Here is a 21,655-nt window from a genome sequence, read left to right as displayed (position 1 = left end):
AAATGTTCCATTGCAAGTGACAGAAACTAGCGTACAAAGGGGATATATTAACTCAAGTAACAGGAAAAAAGAGGAGTGACCTGATCTGAGACTCTGGAGCAATGTTCCCTTGTCCATCGGGAGCTGGTGTCATTTTCTTACAGCCTGACAGGAGCCCTGTACCAACCTGGTTAAGGTTTCCTATTCTAAAGAACCTTCTCAGATATGACTGTACCTCCAATTGCCTCAGCCTGGGAAACCCACTTGCATTCCTTGCTCAAAACCACTTCCCCTGTGAGTCACTCCTACGGACAAACACCGTTATTGGATTCCCCGCTAAGTCCGGGACCCATCCATGCCACAGGGGACTTGCGGAAGGGCTCGCGAAAACAAAAATGCAAAGCCTCTCAGCCTAACCATACGGCAATACAAATGCTGTCTAGGTTTGGTGACACCCTCAGTCGATGTAGGCCAACCTAAAAAGAGGCCACTACAGATTCCCAAATCCTTGTTCCCTGTGTTTTCTCACTTCTTTAAAACGCCTCCCTTTCTGGGCTGAAGCTTGGAGCAGAGAAAAATAGGGATATCCATCGCTCACACCTCTTTCCTCCACCCTCCCAAATGCCCTGGCTTTGGAGGGGGTGAAATTTTCTCTACATTCAGTATTCCTCACATTTAAGTATGCATCAGAATCACCTACAGGGCTCGTTAAAAAACAGATTCCCGAGCTCTATCCCTAGAGTTTCTGTTCAGTAAGTCTGAGGTGGGACCAGGGAATTTGCGTTTCTAACAAGTTCCCAAGTGATGCTGATACTGTTAGTCTAGGGCCCATACTTTTTGAGACCCAGATTGTTTTTTCCTACACCTTAAAAGAACCCCATGGTCTGAATAAGGGCACTTTCTTTCTCTCTCTCTCTCTCTCTCTCTCTCTATATATATATATATCAGAACTCTGTGATAGGAATCCTGTAAGCTCAGACCTTGATTTGTGAGACAGGACCTAGACTAATTCCGTAGATCCTATTGTACTCTAGCATGCCTGGTTTTCAAGCCTATTTTCTTATTGCTTTCTATTTTGCATGCCAGCAGGTGAAAACTCTGCACATTCTAAGTATTCCTTCTGTAACATCCCTAGCATACCTGCAGGCAGATGGGTAGCGTTAGCTGAGTGAGGAAAAAGTCATGAACTCAGAACGGGGGGAAAAAAAAATCACATGACGATATGTTCAAAAATATACCCCACTAGATATATGTTTTGCCACTGGAACTGTAGAAAAAAATTGTTCTCTTCAAACAAATGAATTTTCTTCCTTGAATGATAGCCATATAGCCATGGAGCCTCCTCTATGGAGCTGACACAGAAAGCTCAATACTTAATTTCAGGTTTCATTTTGGTGGTTAATTTTAGCTGGTATTTTCTAAACAAGTTCCCCCCCTCAACCTACCTTATTAGTCCTCTTCATTCCTGGATTCTTTTTCTTTTGCCCATTTACAAAAATTTTAGGAAAAAAAAACATTTTTAAGTAGGGTTCCTTTCGTCTTTGACTGAACGGTTCACCGGCATAAACACCACAAAAGCTCTTTTCAAAAAAGCGTTCCTTTCTCAGCTGTCCCGAAGGTTGGCTAGGGGAGAAGTCTGCGTCCCACCTCAGTTTTATGGGAAAGAGTTAGGTGGTATTATACGCACACAGTGAATCATGGAACACTACATCAAAAACTAATGATGTACTGTATGGTGACTAACATAATAAAAAATTTTAATTTAAAAAAAAGGAGTTAGGTGGTATTGGGGATAATTAAAGGTGAGGCTCTGCCCTCAGGTGGGAGAATGCAAAAACAGAAAAGGATATTTGGGGACTAATTGGACAACTATCCTTTCCTTGGGTGAAGCACGCCAGAGGGGAGGGGAAGGTAGAGAGCAGAGAGGTAATCATAATTGGGATAGTTTGAGGGCTTCCTCCAAAACTCCCTCTACTCCCAAAATGCTCATATTCTCCACACTATCATTAATTTTTCATTCAGGTTGTTATTTTGTCTCCAAATACACCCTGATAAATGCCAATAGTCCTGGTAGGTATGCCTCATCCAGAAAAAGAACATTTTGATAAAACAAAGGGGTGGGAGAGAATGCAGTTCATTACTGCTACCCAGAATGGAGAAACCCTGGGTTGGGGTTCCCGGGAAGCCAGAAGATTACATGAGCCCACAAGACAGCAGGGCACAGCTAAAGCTAAAACACCAAAATAGCACAGGGACACTCGGGTTAGCTCAGTTACTAGTGAACTGCAGAGGCTGCTAAGAGTGCAGCATTTCGGGGACAATCAAGACCAGAGTCTTTCCATTCACATCTTCAAACTGTGACCCTAGATTTGTGCAGTGTACGACCTGGGCGACCATATGTGGCAGTCTAAGTCCTACAGAAGCCAAAACAAATCACCACAAGAAGGCACAGAATGCTCCCTAGGGCAGTAGTCTCTCGCGTTCTAAGCTGAATGAAGCAATCCTGTGAAAATGCTGAATCTCAAGACTTGCCAACTTGGCCAAAAACAAGCACGTTCTTCAAAAGCCCTAATTTACGAGGTTAACTGCCAGAACTGCACATAGCCTTCAGGCTAAACAAGGAGAAAAACATGCAGCCTTCAACAGCTGCTCTTGCTTACCTAAAGCTTTTAAAGAGAATCAGGAGAGCCAAAGGCCAGCAGGGGGAAAAGAAGCGGGGGGGGGGGGGGGGGTTCCAATGAATCCTAGAAAGGGCCATGATAGGAAAAGATGGAAATTAGAGATAATTGTGACCCACCCCAATCTGTACCTGCAAGAGCCGCCTTCCAAAGAGTTTCCACAGCTTCTCCCTCTCCCCGAGGAGGCTACTGAGCTCCCACTGGGCATCCGGCTTCGTTCCACCAATTGGCTATTCACTGCCTTCTCGGAAGACCACCTGATCTAGTTCAAGCACAAGGAAGCAAAATTGTCATTAAAAGCCTGTATGAAGACAGCTGTGCCAACAGGCAGGTTTTTCTCAGCTGTGCTGTCAGTTAGCATCCTTGGGCAAGTGGCTCCTCTCGGGGCCTCGGGGCCTTTGCCTGAAGCCTGGAGGATCAGGCTCCGCACTGCCCAAGGGTCCGTCCAGCTCCAACACATCTTTCTATGTACGACCCTAGAGAGTTCTTTCCATGTCCTTCCCATTATTAGCCAAAGCCTATCACCGTCCCTCTGTGAGGGAAGGCAAGGCCCTAACGTGTTTCTTCAGCAGCTCTGCAAAGGCCCCAGACCACCTGCCTCTTAAATTGCGTCCTTTGGAATTTCTTTGCAAAGACCACCTTCGATGTCCTTGGCTAAGCATCACGCCCCAAACTGCACGTAAAGAGTGAAGTCCATGCCATCGGTCTGTGGGGATCGCTGAGCTGAAGCCGTGGGCGCTTCCCCTTCCCGCCCAGGGGGACGGCTCGGTGAGGCTCTCCAAAGGCAAGGCAAGCAAAGCAGATGCTTCTCGGCGCCTCACCCGGGCTCGCCCTGGCGTGGCGGGGCCCCCGGCCCACTCTCCCACCAGCCCTTTCTGTCCAAGCAGCAATCAGCAAGGCTCCGGCCCCGTGAGCAGCGCCTCCCCCTGGGGCAGGGCCCGCCTCTCAGCGGCCACCGAGCCCACAAGCCCACGTGGAAGCCACGGCAGAAAGCAATGGTGCTTTCAGGCTCCGAGAGGAAACGGTGAACGGCGGAAAGCTCTTTGAGGTGCCTCAGGCCCTGCCTTTTAAAGCTTCCATTCATTCTGGGATGAAACGGAGCTGCTCCAGGGAGGCGTCTGCTTCTTTTCCTCCCTCTTCCCGGGCTCCTCTGTTTTCTGGAAGCTTCGAAGACGCTCCTGGAATTCCCGCCTCGCCCCTGCTTTTTCCGCCAGAGCGCTGCCCACACAACTGACCGGGCTCGTTCATCAGACCAAAAAGGCAGGAGCAATACAGAAGCACACGTACCCATCCATCAGTTCCGGTGTTCGGGACCTGGACGCACACACCGCCCGGCTCCTGCTGCCGGAGGCCCTGCAGAGCCGACCCGCCGGGCCGACTCCTCACCCCTCCCTGAGCCTGGAAGCTCAGTCCCGCCCCGCACTCCCTCAGCCCGAGCCCGTTTCCAGGGCACGCCGCCCTCAGAGAGAAGTGTGCCCAGGAGACCCTGACGACGGAACACGGGGCCAGCCCGTTAAGACCTTTTCACTTCTCAGGTTCTCTGGAGGCAGGAGGGGAGACCTACTCGCTGCCGCCCGAGGCAAGCCGCCGAAGCACGCCCTGTTGCTTGTCAGCCCTGCCGCCCAGCAGTGTGGAGTGGCTGTCTCTTTCTTGGGGCTCTCCCTGCACCACGACCCCCCCCCCGCCAGTTTGGGCAACGGTTTCAGATTTCTTCGGGGCAAACTGCTGAGTTTTCGGACCAACATTCATCTTCACAAACACCGGTGAGGTCACAACTGCTCTTAATTAACCCCACTTCATAAAGATGATGAAACTGAACATCAGAAAGGTTAATTCATCTGAGGTCGCAGGGCTGGTAAGCAGAGCTGGGATTAGAACCCAGGCGGTTTGGGGACAGAGCTGCAGTGGCTGCTTTTCTGTGACACTGTAAGCCAGACCCTCCACACCCCAGCTCCCACCGCCTTCTGCCCCCCGGTAACTCTGGTCGCCCAGCTTTTACCCGCAGGCTTCAAAGAGTCTAGACCCAATCCTGATCTTGGGCAGAAGGTGAAAAAGGGATGTAAGTGGCTCTAAAGATCTCCTTAGAACTAAGATACCCTTCCCTCTGGCTCTACTTTGACCGTGTACCCCAGATGTACCGCTGGGCTCCGGATTTGCTCCCTGAGTCTGAGCACCTTGGAGATTACCTACTATTTACACAGTCCTTCACTCATTCACTGCACAGATGTTTGACTACCTACCATTTAGCAATCATGAAAAAGAGAACACAACCAATTAACAAATGCTATTATGTCCATTTTACAGATGGGAAGACAGAAATTGAGAGGTTAAATCACTTGTTTGCCATCCCACATCTAACAGATAAACAGAACTACCATTTGATGCTGGGTCTTCCTCTTTCTGAGATTTGGGCCCCGCCATGCTCCCGCCAGTACCCTCCTCCACTTGATCCCGACGTCATTTTCCAAAGAGTCCTTTAATTCTTTGGGTGTCCTACAATTCAATTCTTACACGAAGTATCGGAGTTAGCACAGACCCCGCAGGTGACGGACTCAGTCCCACAAAACGCCAACTATAAGTGGGGTCCCAGCATACCTGCATTTTTGCCCAGCTGGTTATAAACTTAGAGCTCCCATGGCTCATCCTCACTAAAACTACTCCCAGAACTCAGGAAAACTCTATACTTATGATTGCAGTTTTATTATAAAGCATACAACTCAGGAACCGACGGACGCCAGAGAAGCAAACAGCAGGGTATGGGAGGTGGGGGGAGGGCAGAATGTCCGGGCCCTGTCTGGGTGCACCACACTCCCAGCTTGCAAACACAGTCAGAAACGTGGAGGCTCCCAAACCTCATTCAAGAGTTTTTGTGGAGGCTTCCTTTCATAGGCATGATTAAGCCCTTGGCCATTGCTGATTGAACCTCATCTCCAGCCTTCGTCCCTTCCCCAGAGGTGAAGGAGTGGGCTGAACGTTCCAAGTCTAATCGCCGCGTGTAGCCGGCCCCTCCTTTGAAACGCTCTCTCTGAGGGGGCGCCTGGCTGGCTCACTCAGCAGGGCATGTGACTCTTGATCTCAGGGTCATGAGTTCAAGCCCCACATTGGATGTAGAGATTACTAAAAATAAATAAATAAATAAACAAACAAACTTAAAAAAAACTATCCCAGGGGCCACCTCGAGTCATCTCATTAGCATAAACTCAGGTATGGTATAAAGGGGCTCTTTATGAATAACAAAAGACAGTCCTATCTCTCAGGAAATTCCAACCTCTGTGCCAGGAACTGGAGGCAAAGATCATGCTTTTTCTTTAATTCCTTTGTTTTTAAAGACGTATTTACTTATTTGACAGCGGTGTGCGCATGCAGAGGGAGGGCAGAGGGAGCGGGAGGGAGAGAATCCCAAGCCGACTCCACCCCAGCACAGAGCCAGAAGCGGGGCTCAATCCCACCACCCTGAGATCCTGACCTGAGCCGAAACCAAGAGTATGGGGGCTCACCGACTAAGCCACCCGGGCGCCCCAATCATATACATTTTTTCATTATACCCCAATTCACCGGGAACCACAGTCCGGGACTGACACTGTGCCACCTGCCATCCACCTTCCCTTAACAGAGCCACCTGCCCGGATCTCGAGGAAAGCTTCCTGGCTCCCCATCACTGTATTCCGCACATCTGTCAGGGCAGCCTGTCTACTTAACTGGAAACTGTCCCTCCTCCAAGGTTCTGCCTACTGGACTCGTAGTCATAGTCAGCTGGGCCCGTCCCCACCGCCCCAAGCCTGCCTCACTCCAGGGGCCTGGTCTCCTTCCAGCACTCAGCCTACCCCAGTAGGAATTGGGGTATAGGAATGAACTGTGCCTATAGGAATGAACTGTGTCATGTTCTGCCAGATATCCATATGACCCAGACACGCCCAAAGGACATTTGACCTTGCCAGTCATGGGCATGGCAGGCCACAGGTTTCGGCATGGAAGAAGTTAAGGAGAATTGGGTCAGTATGAATCACAACAAGAAAAAATCTGTAGGGTATTAGATTTAGAGAATATTACTCTCCAGTATTATTAGAACACATCTCTGGCCACGCCAGCTAGGCCTGTTTCAGCGTTTCCATTATAAATCCTATTCCAGGGGTTTATGACTTGCTGTAAAAATTCAATCGAGGCTGAAAAGCAACATAGTTTGCAATCCAGGAAGCAGTCTGATTCAAAGAGAGGTTAAAAAGTTGAGACGAAACAAACAGAAAAGAGAAAAAGGAAACAGATTGTTTAAAAAGAAGGCAGCTAGAGCATTGCCCTGCTTTCCTGCTGTCATGAGACTTAATAATTTTGTTTTCAAATTTGAGTTTTCACAGGTACTAACTCCCATATGCAAAGAAGCCTATGAGGACTAGGAGCATCTGGCTCCATGATGTGCTTTCCTTTTGGAAAAGCCAGTAGCAACTGGTATTAAACCTTGCCCTGCGGGGGTTCTCTGGGGAGCAAGGCCCCACCTCACCACTGCATTCAGGAAAACTGCTGGGGAGCATACATCTAACCTTCGCTGGATCAGTAAAAGGCAGGGAAACTACAGTAAGCTTACACTGTCTGATGAGGTAAAGGCAAATTATAGTCCAATTATTTCCCGAAAATAAAGCAACTATCTATGTCTCTCTTTCGTACCCTCCAGAGCACCTGAGATTTCCATAGATCTGTGACTATTTATCCAGTTACAGTTTCATCATAAAGTGGCCCAAGAGACAGTTGGCACTTTTGCCAGCATCATCCCTAATTCACTTCGCGAGGAGAGGATACTTCTGTTAGCTCAGAAATACCACCTCCCAAACCTTGGAAGTACATACATGGAATGCACAACAATTCACCAAAGTCCAGCCTGTCTAGTTCAAAAATGGGTCTTTGCCCCTGGTTTTCTTTTCTTTTCTTTTAAGATTTTATTTCTTTATTTGAAAGCAAGAGAGGGAGAGAGCATGAGCGGGGCGGGGGGCAAGGGGAGAGGAAAAAGCAGACACCCTGCTGAGGAGGGAGCCTAAGAAATCCTAAGGGTAGTTTAGGGGAGCAAGGAAAAGACAGCAACCAGTCTTTGGGTCCAGACTTTCTCATAGGAGGAAGGATGAGGCAATCTAGTTGGGAAGAGAAAATAGGGAACTAGTCTTGGCTCTAATTACATATTCAGCGATCCTACAGCTCCTTAAATCATTGGGTTATTTGGGGGAGATTTAAGAGAGGACCGATGGAAATTAGGTGGGGGACTCCAATGCCTGTCCAGTTCTCGTTGGTGCTACAAAAGTGAGATTCTGCGTTCAGGGAGGTGGTCTGTCTGAAACTCACATCTGACCTCAAGCAGCAGGGTTGAATAAAAGAACAAGGAATGGAATTTGTTTTTATTAGGCATCCTTGCTGTTCTAGACATCATGCCAGGTTTTTATATACCATCTCATGGAAACCTTATGAAAACCCTATGATATTGATATGCATTATCTCTGCCCCTTTAAAAGATGAGGAAACTAAGACTGATTAACACCCTGGAGGTTAAACCACAAGCAAAGTGGCTGAGGGGAGATTGACTGAATTCGACATCTTTCCAATTCCCAAGCCTTGGATCTTTCCACATCAGCTCTGAGCAATACTTCAATGGGTAAATTCCAGAACGGAAATGAATTTGAGTCTGAAAGTTTCAAGCACGATGTTATCTGGAGTTGGACCAGGGAGAGGTCCAGTAATCATCTGCACAAAAGAAGGCAGACTTTCATTATGCTAATTCCTCAAATCTAGAAAAATAAACTTAATTTCAGAAAATAAAAAGCTTCTGGGATTGTAAAGAAAAAAAAAAAGCATCCAACCATCTCTCTAATTTTATATATGAACAGTCTCACTGTGAACTCTGAAAGATAAGAGCTTCTCACTTTTAAAGGTAGCATTGGTAATTAAGCTTTTGTCTCTCTGCTCTCAAGCCGCCCTGCCATGCTCTGTGATTCCAGAGAAGCCTGCAAGCTATTTCTGCTTCGCACGCCGATTTTGTCTACCGGGTTCTGCCAATAGGGGGTGCTACAGGGAGACCGGAAAGCTGCCGGAGGGGATAGAATCTGCTTTGGTTTTTGCTTTCTGTACCTACAGTAGTAGTTGGTTCCAGTTTCAAATGTTTCCCATGCTTCCAGAACCAGCGGCACAGCACCTCTTCAGAGATACCGGCACCTCTAGAATCTTCTAGATTCTAGATGCTAATAACCCCAAGTTCATGTTTCTCTTCCCCCAGCTGTAGAGGTAGTAGCTTCTTCCTGAAGCTGCTGTTCCGGTGTTACCTCAGCATTTCCTTTTGCCTTTAAATACTTAAATACCTGTTTAACAAATTCCTTTTATTAAATCCTCTATTAAAATAACTCGTGGTTCTTTTTTCCTGAATGGGCCCTGACGGATACAAAGTTCTCTGAAGGAACCTTCTTTAACTGCTTTGAAGTTCAATTCTCTTTGCTGCCCGGAAATTCTTTTTTATAATGTGTCGTACTAAAAATTAACCGAAATCATTTTGCAATATATATATATATTGCAAATAATGATATATATATCAAATCATTATGTTGTACACCTAAAACTAATAGAATGTCATATGTCAATTATATCTCAATAAAAACAATAGATTAACCTATTCTGTCTCCAGCACTTACTTATGATGTGACATTAAGCATGGTAACTTAGCTTTTCTAAGGCTTGATTTTGTCACATCTAATATTAATATCTACCAAGTATTGATATTAATTATTAATTAATATCTACCGCAGGGTATTAATATCTATCCAGTAGGGGTATAGTGAGCACTAGATGGAACCCACATGCAAGCATCAAGCATGACAGCGAGTGCCTACAGATGCTTGTGATGAACATAGAGGTGGCTGCCAAGCATCCCTACATTGGAAAAATCACCTCCCCAATTCCAAGTAATCCTGCTTCACCCCTATTTTTTGAGAAGATAATCTTTCAGCTCAAGGTGAACATATGCTTAAACATGTCAAAGTAATTCACCTCCCTGGCCACAGAGAGTTCAGGGATGGATCTGTGTTCCAAGTCAGACCAATCAGAATTGCCAAACCATCACCACGAGTGTTCCTGCAATTTGAGGAAAAATCGTGTTATTTCTTGCCCAACAGTTCTGATGCCCAAACTGTAAAGTCATATAAGCTCAAGATTCCAGGTGCCATCTTTCCCATCATGTTGGTGACCAATTCACCCTGGTTTGTTTGGGGCTTTTTTGGTTTAAAATCTAAACGTTCTGCATTCTGGGAAACCCCTGAGTCCCAAGCAAACTGAGATGATTGGCCACCCTACCATGGTACAGGCTTGCACGAGACAGCAGCCCCTACAAAAGCAAGCAGGCATTTCTCCAAAGAAATACAAATGGCCGGGCGCCTGGGTGGCTCAGTTGGTTAAGCAGCTGCCTTCGGCTCAGGTCATGATCCTGGAGTCCCGGGATCGAGTCCCGCATCGGGCTCCCTGCACAGCAGGGAGTCTGCTTCTCCCTCTGACTCTCCCCCCTCTCATGCTCTCTCTATCTCATTGTCTCTCTCAAATAAATAAATAAAATCTTCTTAAAAAAAAAGAAAAGAAATACAAATGGCCAACAAGCACATGAAAAGGTATTCAACATCATGTCATTAAGAAAATTGCAAATCTAAACCACAATAAGGTGCCACTCGCCACCCACTGGGATGGCTATCATCAAAAAAAGAAGTAGGGAGAGATAACTAGCATTGGTGAGGATGTGGAGAAATTTGGACCTGTGCATATTGTTGGTGGGAATGTAAAAATGGTTCAGTCGCTAAGGAAAACAGTTTGGTGCTTTCTCAAAAAACTAAACATAGAATCGCCATATAATCTTGCAGTTCCATCCCTAGGTATGTACCCCAAAGAATCAAAAATGGGTATTCAAGCAAAGTATATGTACACACATGTTCATGGCATCACTCTCCACAATAGCCAGAAGATGGAAACGGCCCAAATGTCCATCAGTGGATAAATAGATAAACAAATTGTGATCTGTATACACAATGGAATATTATTCAGTTATAAAACAGAAGAATGAAGTACTGATATACTACAATATAGATGAATCTCCAAAACATGATGCTAAGTGAAAGAAGTCAGACATCAAAGGTCATATCTTATTTGATCCCCTTTATACGAAATATCCAAAATAGGTAAATCCATAGAAGTAGAATACAGATTGGTGGTTGCCAGGGAGTGGTGATGGGGGGTTGTGAAGAGGGAGAAACTGCTTAGTGGGTAAGGGCTTTTACTTCCAAGTGATGACAACATTTTGGAGCTAGACGGAGGTGATGGTTGCACACCGTGAAGGTGTTACAATTGTTCACCTGAAAAGAATTAATTTTATGCAATGTTAATTTCATCTCAATAAACTATTTTGAAAGAAAGAAAGAAGGGGTAGAAGGAAGACAGGCAGGAAGGCAAGCTGGCCAGGAGATGAAGAAGGAAGAAACTGGGTCCTAGAAGCATGACTGAGGGGGTGCCTGGGTGCCTCAGTCAAACAACTACCTTCGGCTCAGGTCACGAGCCCAGGGTCCTGGGACAGCGCCCCACATCAGGCTCACTGTTCAGTGGGGGTTCTGCTCCCTCTCCCTCCGCCCCTCTGTCCCTCCTCCCTGCCAGCATTCTCTCTCTCTCTCAAATAAATAAATAAAATCTTTAAAAAAAAAAAATGTGACTGAGGCCTTGGATGCAGTCTTCTCTCAAGCGGAGAGCCATGATCTTGTCCGTGAAAAAAACCCAAGAAATTATTTTTTCACTTGAGGGAGTCTGAGTTGGGTTTCTCTCCTTTTCAACCAAGGATTCTGAATAATATTACCTTCAATCACCACTAATTAATTTTTAACCCAACACCCACTACAATGTCATCTAGTGCGGCAGAAAACCCTCAAGTCTTGCTTGAAAAGTCTTTCTTGACTGGTATCTATACCAGAATAGGACATAAAACTTTAGCAAATCCGTTGGCAGAAGTCAAGGATGTAGGATACAGAATTCCCCATTCTTATCAACAATAGCAACAAAATGGCAGATGCATCTTACCAAAGAAATTCCACCATCTCATCCCGTGGTGAGGGAGTGCTGAACAAATAATCTGAACATCAACCCTCTTGTACTTCAGACCTTCTCACTCCTCCCTCATAATCACCTTGACGTTTCTTATGGATTATTAGAGAAGAGCTAATCACTTTTTAGTGTTGTAGGCTGGGGTTTAATTGTTAGTTTTTAACTGAATGGCTCTAACTGAAGGCAACTAATTGCCTCCATGAAAATTTGATGGGATTCTGTCAGGTGTCCATCTGGATCTCAGAATACCCCTATGGCCAGTGAGTTCATCAGTTTGCTAATTTTCTTCAAGAGGATTGAATTTTATTAACTTCCCTTGCCCTCAGTGGCTAGCTTAATCACACGGAGATTGTCATGGGCTTGGTGATGAGGGAGCGGAAGGCTCGCTGAGGACAAAGCTGAAGCTGACACCCCACGAACCACCCCACCCCATGTGATATATGTGACATTCCGCAGGCACTCCTGGCCACCCTAGAGGAAAAGCAAATGGTTAACTGATAGAGATCACAGTCCTGCAGGACAGGAGTCTCCCTCAGTTTACAAAAGTCCTAGTGATTTACAAGGAAGAAGCCTTCTTCTCAATAACCTAACTTCTAGGGACCCATAACTCAGTTTCCTGAAGCCCTAACATCACCCTCCCCTACGTGAAATTGAGGGAGGCTGAGGCAGAAGGAAATGTAAATAAAATTGAATTTCTTTTGAACCTGAAGCCCATTGACAAGGACGTGTGGTAGGAGGAATGTGACATTCCTCCAGGAAACTCCCAACTGTCTTCATGTTAGTGCCTCATTAGAGGGAAAAACAACCTTGGCTTGACAATAACCAGGCCTCCAGTATCCGGAGAGCCTTTAGCGTATGACAGTCCTTCTGGACACCCCCGTTGTCCTCACCTCCCCAACTCCCAAGTATATAATCAGCCACCCCTCCCAACCCCGGGGCAGCAGCTCTTTCTGCCCCCGGGTCTTGTCCCCGGGCTTTAATAAACCACCATTTTGCACCAAAGGTGCCTCAAGAATTCTTTCTTGGTCGTCGGCTCCAGACTCCACCCCACTGAACCTCACCTATATTCCAAAACTACGTCACTAGGGTAAATTCCACCAAATGGGTAGAGTCCTCAGATGTGCTAGTCAGAGAAAACCTGATAACAATGTCGCAAATGGCAAATAATAACATCTCACCAGTACGGGGCCAAATACAAACAGCCCTCACAGTATGACCCATAACCCTAGCGGAGTCTTTTAACTTCTCGCCTCAGGGTTGTAAGAGTGTCTGGAAGAGATTTCTAAGGTCTTCGTCAGCACGGAAATTTTGCCTTCTACATATCAGAATGAGATTAGTTATTAACTGATTTCACCCATTATAAAAGAAACATGGTAGAAATCAGTACTCCCATCTCACAGCTGTATAAATTGGAGCAACAGCTCAAGGTATGAGAACCCAAAATAAAAGCAAGATCTTTTATCAGCCTGATAGTGTTCTATTCATGTATTTATTCAGTCAGTCAGACCATACTTACCAGGGTAATTTTGGTGGGGAATGCTCCAGAATGCTGTTCCATAACCTCCTTGTTTGAGACATAACACCTGTAGGAACATTTCAGAACCTCACGATTAACAGACATCAGTTGCTAGAATAATAAAACACTACTATATACCAAAAAACTGGAGTGATCAAAACTAATGACAAATTATATGAAGATTTATAATCTGTGTAATACATGGAATCATACATTTATAAGATACTTTTCTTGGGTGAGAGTTCAACTACTTCCAAGCTAGAGGATTTGATATAAGGCCAGCTTATTTCACATTCAACATCCATCCTATGGAAATACTAGGAAGATAGGGAAAAGCGGTGAATTTTGTATTTATTAGTTTGTGACACAATGGAGCTAAACGTGAAATACTAAGGTGACTTCAGCTGGAGTGTCAGTCAGTAATGGGTGCTAAGACATCATTGGAAATGTAATGAGGTGGGGGAAAATGTATTTTACAAAAACCCTTTTCAGGGTGCTTGTCTATGTGACTGGAAGAAATGTTTTGAAAAAGCACTTGGGGTTGGATGAGCCCTTCCCCACCCAGGAACACATACCAGTAACTGAATGGCATATTCACGAGCTGCCTCTTAAGAAGGGTGATGGGATAATGCAGTCACTTCTCCTATCCAAGTTGGGAGCACAATTTGGGAGCTGATATGAATTGCTCAGAGCTATCATCTACATTTTTTCCCCATCTGCAGTCTGCATTCTTTCTCCATGAGACAGGTTGTTGGCCTCTGATGAACAAACGCTTAAGAATATCAGACCGAGGGCGCCTGGGTGGCTCAGTCCTTAAGCGTCTGCCTTCGGCTCAGGTCATGATCCCAGGGTCCTGGGATCGAGTCCCATATCGGGCTCCCTGCTCGGCAGGAAGCCTGCTTCTCCCTCTCCCACTCCCCCTGCTTGTGTTCCTGCTCTCGTGCTCTCTCTCTCTCTCTCTCTCTCTCTCTCTGTCAAATAAATAAATAAATAAAATCTTTACCAAAAAAAAAAAATATATATATATAAGAATATCAGATTGATAGGACACCACTTTACTAGCATGTTCCTGGGACGCTCCCATGTGTTAGCCCAGCCTTTCCAGTACACCCACTCCTCTTGGGTCTGGGAAAGCAGAGCCTACAGGAAAGGAATCTCACAGTTAGGTCCTGGACAGCCAAGCAGAGTCCTTTCTCCTTCCGTTCACCTTAAGCTACGATTGTTTGTTCAAACAATGGAAGGAGGAGCCAGAGGAGACAAAGCACATATAACTTGGTGAAAGCACGGAGGTTCTTATAGTTAACCCTTTTATTTTGCTTTGAGTAGGTGACTTAGGATAAATAGTTCATACAGTTAAAACTTCATTCATTAACATTAAAGGTTACTTATTAAAACATTAAGTAACTAAGTTTAAAAAATTAAACATAAGCTGGGGCGCCTGGGTGGCTCAGTCGGTTGAGCCGCTGACTCTTGATTTCGGCTCAGGTCATGATCTCGGGGTACCGCACTCAGCATGGAATCTGCTTGGGATTCTCTCTGCCTTCTGCTCCTTTCCTTGCTCTCTCCGTCTCTCTCTCAAAATGAATGAATAAAATCTTTTTTAAAAATTGATCACGAGCTGCTGAACGTAGGGGCGCCTGGGTGGCTCAGTCGGCTAAGCCTCTGCCTTCGGTTCAGGTCATGATCTCGGGGTCCCAGGATCGAGTCCTGCATGGGGCTCCTTGCTCAGCAGGGAGCCTGCTTCTCCCTCTGCCTCCTCTGCCCCTCCCCCGCTTGTTCTCTCTCTCTCTCTCTCTCTCTCTCTCTCTCTCTCTCTCTCTCTCTCGGCTGCAAGTACTTGGGAGCCTGATCTCTCTCTCTCAAATATGTAAATAAATAAATCTTTAAAAAAATAAAAATTAAAAAAATAAAATGAATGTAAGGAATCTATTACCAGTAGGGACTCTTAGCATCTCTGTGCCCACCATGGTGTTGGGCACTGGGGATCCACAAATAAGCCAGCACAGCCCCTCCCTCCCCTCCCTGCAAAGTGCTTTCAGTGCACTGAATAGTTTTCAGCAATGGCCCTGGACCTCAGTTTTCATCCCTGCCCAAATCTGTCTTTTTCTCTACATATAGTGCTCTTTCAGAATGTGCCAGAATCCCCCCAAGCCAAGAGATTCAATTGTTTGACAAATATTTATCGTGTATCACTCTGCACCGGATACTGCAGCAGGTGCTGGAGATACAAGGATGGATAAAATGAAGTGTGGACCCTTGGGGAGTTCAAAGTCAGGAGCAAGCTCAGACAGCTTTGCTAACATATTGGAATGGAGGTGGTCACAGAGATCTGGAGAGGGGAGATCAAAACTGCATAATCGGATTCCACCTAGTGATGGATGGCGAAGATAAACTACAGTGCACTCAACCCTCTGCGTTCACGGTTTCCTTTATCCTCCAGCAACCCCGTGAATTGCTAATAGCCCCCATTTTATGAGTAATGATATGCAGAAATGTTTGTCTTTTTGTTAATAGCAGCTGGTCAGAGAATTCTTCTGCAAGGGGAAAGCTAGCTTTGTTGAAAAGCTGTTGGATAAACCCATTCATCCAAATCCAGAAGAATCAGCCTCCCAGGCAAGGGTACTGGGCTGGGCCCTAGACTTCCTTCAGGGGAGCAGAGGGAGCTACTTTACATAATAAAGAAAGGAAACAGTGGCTGCCAAGAAAATTAGGAAGAACAGAGTAAAAGCAGCCGAGCTCTGCATGGGGCTAAGTACCCCCGGAAAAGCAGCACCCCGGGCTAAGGTGTGGAAGAAAAACAGAAGACAAAAGGAGAGAAAAAACTAACATTTCCCCAGAAAAATGCTCTGTGCTTTGTGAAGAGCTCTCCCAGGGACCCCACAGGTATTGAGTAAACCTACTTGAATTTCTTGTGGAAATCAGGGAAGGAGCTGAATTTTGCCTCGACATTGACAAAGTGCTGGATACACTGCATACACTAATGAGGGGAAGGGTGGGCGTCTTTTTTTAGGGGAAAAAAGTGGGGAAACTGCAATGTACAGAGATTGATCTAAAAACCCAGGCTCTGACCCCTTTCAAGGTACAATAATTTTGAGAGGCCAGAGAATGATCGGCTTCTCAGGGAGATGAGAACATGGTCTCTAGTCATGAGCTGAAAAAGCTACCCTTGCCAGAATGTATGTCCCTAAATGAAAGATTTTGGAGTCAGAAAAGTTAAGATCACAGAACAGATCATATGAGCAAAGGGCTGTTAAAAAGGAAGCATTTCAGGGACCCTGTAACAAGAAAGAAAAAAAGAGAAAAACAAAGAAGGGAGATTCGTACCTGGCCGCAATGAATCTGTGAAGGAAAAATGCTGAAGCCAATCACCACAGAAAAGCGGGAAAGCCAAGGAGAGAGAAAAGAAGGAAAATGGGAAGGTGCTGTGGGCCAAGAATCTGAGACGAGATGAAATTCAGAGGTTACTTAGTGGAGAATGAATTTTAATGAATTTTATTCGACATACACATATATACAGCTTGAAGTATATCTTCTGTAAGATCTGGACGGGTGAGCTCTACCTCCTGGAAGGGATGTGAATTTGTAGCTAAAAGAACAGAGAATTTTCAAGGGATTGCGAGGTTGAACAGGAAACGCGTTCCATCTCCAAGGCCTCTGCTTTCTCAGGCTGCCTTTGTGCTGAGAAGCGAGGTGAGAGGAATTTACATCATTATCACTGACAGAAGCTCCCCAGTCTCAGTCACCTCGGGGCGTGGAGGAAAGGTAGGGGAAGGTGTGGCGTGTGTAGTCTCTCCGCGACATTTCTGCCGGACACCCGCTCACCTCGCGCCTTCCCCCCCCCCCCCGGTCGCTGACCTTGTCCTGACAGCTCACACCACTCCTGTTTTTATTTCTCACCAATTATCGGGGCTGGGTCCAGGTAGATTTGTGCCCATGCAAATGTAAATGCCTTCCCAGGTCTTTACCCGGTCTTCTTAAAGTCTTTAGTCTCCGAATATGACCTTTCCACTTAGAAGGATTTTATTAATTTGCAACTCCACGATGGTCTCCAGGCCCTTACACTGCAATTAAGAGCATCACCTGTGTAAAGTCAGAAGCGCTCTTCGGTGTTCCTGAGACTTCAATATTGAAATGGGAGTTCATTTAAGTTGAAGGAAACAAAGGTTCCCGCGGCCACAATGTCAACAAATACTGAGTAATGGCCCCAGCTCACCAGGGAACTAAAGCCCGGCGTGTGATTTTTTTTTTTAAAGCACTAACTGACAAGTCATGAAATAGTTGAGTTATTTTATACCATAAAATGAAGAGAGTCTACCAGTGAATTTGAAGAGAGGGCAAAAAGCACAGGGATTATAAGGAATGCATTATGTGGATTCATTCTGGATTATGAATAGCAGAAATTGTTACCAGGACACGTGCTCCAAACCAAAGTTTTTGCCATTGAATAAAGTAATTATCGTTCATTAATCTTCACAAGGATTATGAAAATGTGTTTATGATCAGGCTCCCAAGTACTTGCAGCCATGATTATAAGAACAGATTTGTCATCCCAAATAAGCAGATAATCTTCCTGTTTAATGAGCCTCTCCTCTTGGAGATCAAAATGCATTATGGGAACCTCAAAAAAATGATGTTCCAAACACCATTTGTTACTTTTAGGTTTATCCACTGTGATTAAACTTTAAGAAAAAGCATTTCTTCTACCTCATCCTTTTCTTCTCTTTTGAATTTCTTGCTTGTGAATCTAATTTCAAGCAATGCCTATGATGCCAAATAGAGACCTCAGAGTTTATTTTTCCTCCTCCTCTCCTTTGCTACCGTTCACAATGCCACTGACCTGCTGCAGCACAGAGAGGAGAAAGATACCACAGCGGGGCAGCAGGGAGAAGGAAACGCTCTGCACCCAACAGTCAAGGGTTTGAACCCCTCTTCTACCGACAATTACAAGAAAGTTGGTTTCATCTCTCAGCCACAGCTTCCTCGCCTGTAAAAGAGAGGTAGGGTGGTTTCAGTGATACAGCGGATATAAAACGTGGGTGTTCAACAAGAGGGACTCACCTGCCCATGTCTTCTTATCCCCCTGTCTCCAGGAGGGTTCCCGGGATCAGCAGGCAGAGAAATCACCTGTCACAGGCATAGAAGGCACCTGTCCCCAGTCACACTTTTATCACCCTGCTGGTTGCTACATCAGGGCTCCTGACAGTGGAAATGCACTGCCCGTGACCTAGCAAGGGACATGGGAGGTCTTTAGTAGTTGGTAGCTGATTTGTCTGAATTCTTGAAGCACTCGGACTCTGCACACTCTTATTTTGTATCATGGGTTAATTGCTTTGTATTTCCAGTGGGACTAAAGTTTCTGGTCAGCATGGATTGGGTCTTACAGTGTTGAATTCTTTTAAAGACTAACTAACATCCCATCAGCAAACTCAGCCATAAATACTATTTTTTATATAGATAATATTTCCTTTATTTTGTTAAATTGTGAATTCGTTGTACTGTTCAAGGTAATGGTCCTGCAGCTTTTTAGAGACCAAATAACAGTGTGTTAATTGAGATAGACATTTAATTCTTTCTCGGTAAGGATGCTGAGTGATAGGCAATCCAAGGGTGTAGGTAACTCTACTTCCTACGTGGTTGTTCCCAACTGTCCCCAAAGTGATGAGTCCATCCACGTAGCTGAAACAGGCTCATCACCAATGGGAAGAGGAAAAAAGAAGTGGAAGCCAAGGAGCTTCTAAGAACCTGACCACAAACTTACACACGTCACTCATTCTCATTCTCTATTGAACAGAACTTGATCAATGGCCACACTTAGCTGCAAGAGAAGATGGATTATATATCATCTAGCGGCTGGAGGGAGAGAGAAAGGGAAGAGCATGTGCCTAACAAAAACCTGAGGGTTCTAGGACAGAGAGAAAGAAAGGAAAAGTGGAGCATGGGGGCAATTAGTAATCTCTGTCACACTTGTCATATTTGAAATCAAAGGACATCATATAAAATTCTAGATTATTGACTTCTTTAAAAAAATAGATCTGACAACACAGGGATCAAATTTCAATGTAATAATAATGATTAGACGGCTCTGAGTATCAGCTGCTACTTTCAGGAAGCTTGTGCACCATCTGCCCCTTATACGTATCTGATACTTAGTTTCCAATTATGCATTCACATCATTGCCAAGTCTCTGTAGGCATAAGGCTTCTAATGAACCACCTATTGTGCAGGGGCCCTCCACACACCAAGCATTTTCCCTACACTTTCTCTTTTTATCTTCAGCAATTTTGCAAAGTAGCTTTCTTTACTCTGCAGTATAACTGAGTAAATTAAGGCTCAGAAAGGTTGAATAACTGGCTAAGCTTATCTAGAAAGTGTCAAATTAAAAAAAAAAAAAGTAAACCCAAACCTTTTTGTGTCTGACTCAAATGTCCAGGCTGGAAAGCGGGTGACAAGGGACGTCCAAAGAGAGAATTCAAATGTGTCGATTTACCATTTTCTTTGTTCAACTTTCTTCTTTCTCACCCCCTCGGTATCTTTAATCTTGACTCTTGCGACAAATGAACAACTCTGTTAGGTGATTAATTGGCCTTAGAGGAGTGCATCTCAGACCACGGTACCAAGTGACCATGAACCTGCTTGGACTAGAGGACATGAGGGAAATTCTCAACCCTCTGAAAGGTCCCAAGGTTTTCGGTGAAAAGCCAGCAGAGCACGTTCCCAGGCAGTTCCCAAACAGACCCTGCACTGTCCATTCTGGTGCCTCCCTTCTCCTCGGTCCCCTCTGTTATTCCGACTTGCTAGCCGCTGCCCTTCAGGGCTCAGGACAAATCCAGCCTCTTCTATGGTCTCCTGCCCTGTCTCTTAGGACCTTCAGTTCTCACTGTTGACTCTCAGCAAGCCGTTCACATCCATCCCTCCTATCTCCCAAACTAGAGAGCAAGCTGGCATCACTGAGCTCAGTGCCCGACACAGAGCAAATCCTCAGGAAATCCATGGTAACTGATTAATGTTGTTAGATTAGATTTCTTTTAATGTCTTATCTAAAAAAAAAAAAAATTCAAATTAAAAAAATCTATAGTCTTGGTTTAGTGCTTTCTGTTTATAGCTTTTTTAAAAGATTTTATTTATTTATTTGAGAGAGAGAGAGAGAGAGAGAGAGAGAGAGAGAGCAGGAGTGGGGGGAGGGGCAGAGGGAGAAGCAGACGTCCCCCTGAGCAGGGAGCCAGATGCGGGGCTCCATCCCAGGACCCTAAGATCATGATTTGAGCTAAAGTCAGATGCTCAACCAACTGAGCCACCCAGGGACCCCTGTTTATAGCTTTATACGTTACCATTTCTCCTTTTCCTCTGATAACTTCATGGTCACTGTGGGATGGGAAGCAGCGCAGAAGGAGTCAATGAGCATTTGCCTAAGTATCACTGGATCAAAACTTTGGCCTTGGCTTTCTTCATTCATTCATGAATTCATTCTTTCTACATTACTGGGCACAAACACACTGTGTGTCAGGCCTTGAGAAAGACACAGAGAAGAACAAGATGGCGTTCTACCCTCGAGAACATCCCGTTCTAGTGTGAGAAGGACACCAAAAAAAGGCAATTATATTACAGGGCAGAGAGGGCTCTGTCAGAGGACAGGGAAGGAATCTCAAAATCAAGCTATGTGAAAGAGACCGTGCCTCTGTGCCTTGGTTTTCCTGCACACCAAAACAGAAATAACTATAGTCCTACCTTTGCCAGGCTTTATGCAATGAAATGAAGCAAAGTATTGGATTCATAAGATATCCCCGTGGTGCGCCTGAGTGGCTCACTCGGTTAAGCATCCAACTCTTGATTTTAGCTCAGGTCATGATCTCAGGGTTGTGAGATTGAGGCCTGTGTCAGGCTCTGTGCTAGGCATGGAGCCTGCTCAAGATTCTCTCCCTCTCCCTCTGCCCCTCCCCGCCTCTCTCTCTTAAAAAAAAAAAAAAAAAAAAAACAGAAAGAAAAAAATAAGATATCATTATGGAAATTTTCAGTTTTGTTCTTCCGCCAGTCTTGACAACCTTCATTAATCTTTTTAGTTTGTACCCTTGTTTACCAAAAAAAAAAAACAAAAAATACCCAGTGACTCAGAGCTACCTAACAATTAGAGATAAAGTTAATTAGAATCCAGATTTCTTAGCTGTTCTTTTTCAGCAATTGCTCACTGTTGAACTTGAAAGACCACTTGAAGTGAACGATAAATGGAAGCAAAAACTCATTGTCAGTAGATTAAAAACACATATGTGCAGAGAATTTCCACTTATCTTTAGATACTAAATTTGGGATAAGAGCACTTTTAGTCCAGAGGGTGGCAGACGGACAGCAGCGGTGTCCCCCGCCCACTGCTGGTGTCTTCCTGAAGGATTCT

At 45.1% G+C, this 21,655-nt stretch overlaps 1 long non-coding RNA gene across 1 annotated transcript in view; it reads right to left on the bottom strand.

The window, feature by feature from the left end:
* The window catches only part of LOC118356098, a 34,196-nt gene extending 15,957 nt beyond the window's left edge, over window positions 1-18,239 (bottom strand). Inside the window, exons 1-3 of the long non-coding RNA XR_004819425.1 lie at window positions 18,107-18,239; window positions 13,270-13,336; window positions 2,789-2,919 (exon numbers count right to left, since the gene is read on the bottom strand). This is a non-coding gene — a long non-coding RNA (uncharacterized LOC118356098). The remainder of the gene's footprint in view (window positions 1-2,788; window positions 2,920-13,269; window positions 13,337-18,106) is intronic.
* Between the last annotated feature and the right edge of the window lie 3,416 nt (window positions 18,240-21,655).

This window comes from Zalophus californianus, chromosome 11 (genome assembly GCF_009762305.2).
Source record: "Zalophus californianus isolate mZalCal1 chromosome 11, mZalCal1.pri.v2, whole genome shotgun sequence".
Lineage (NCBI taxonomy): Eukaryota > Metazoa > Chordata > Mammalia > Carnivora > Otariidae > Zalophus > Zalophus californianus.
The sequence above is the reverse complement of the archived record's forward strand: the minus strand, read 5'-3'. Positions and strand labels throughout refer to the sequence as shown.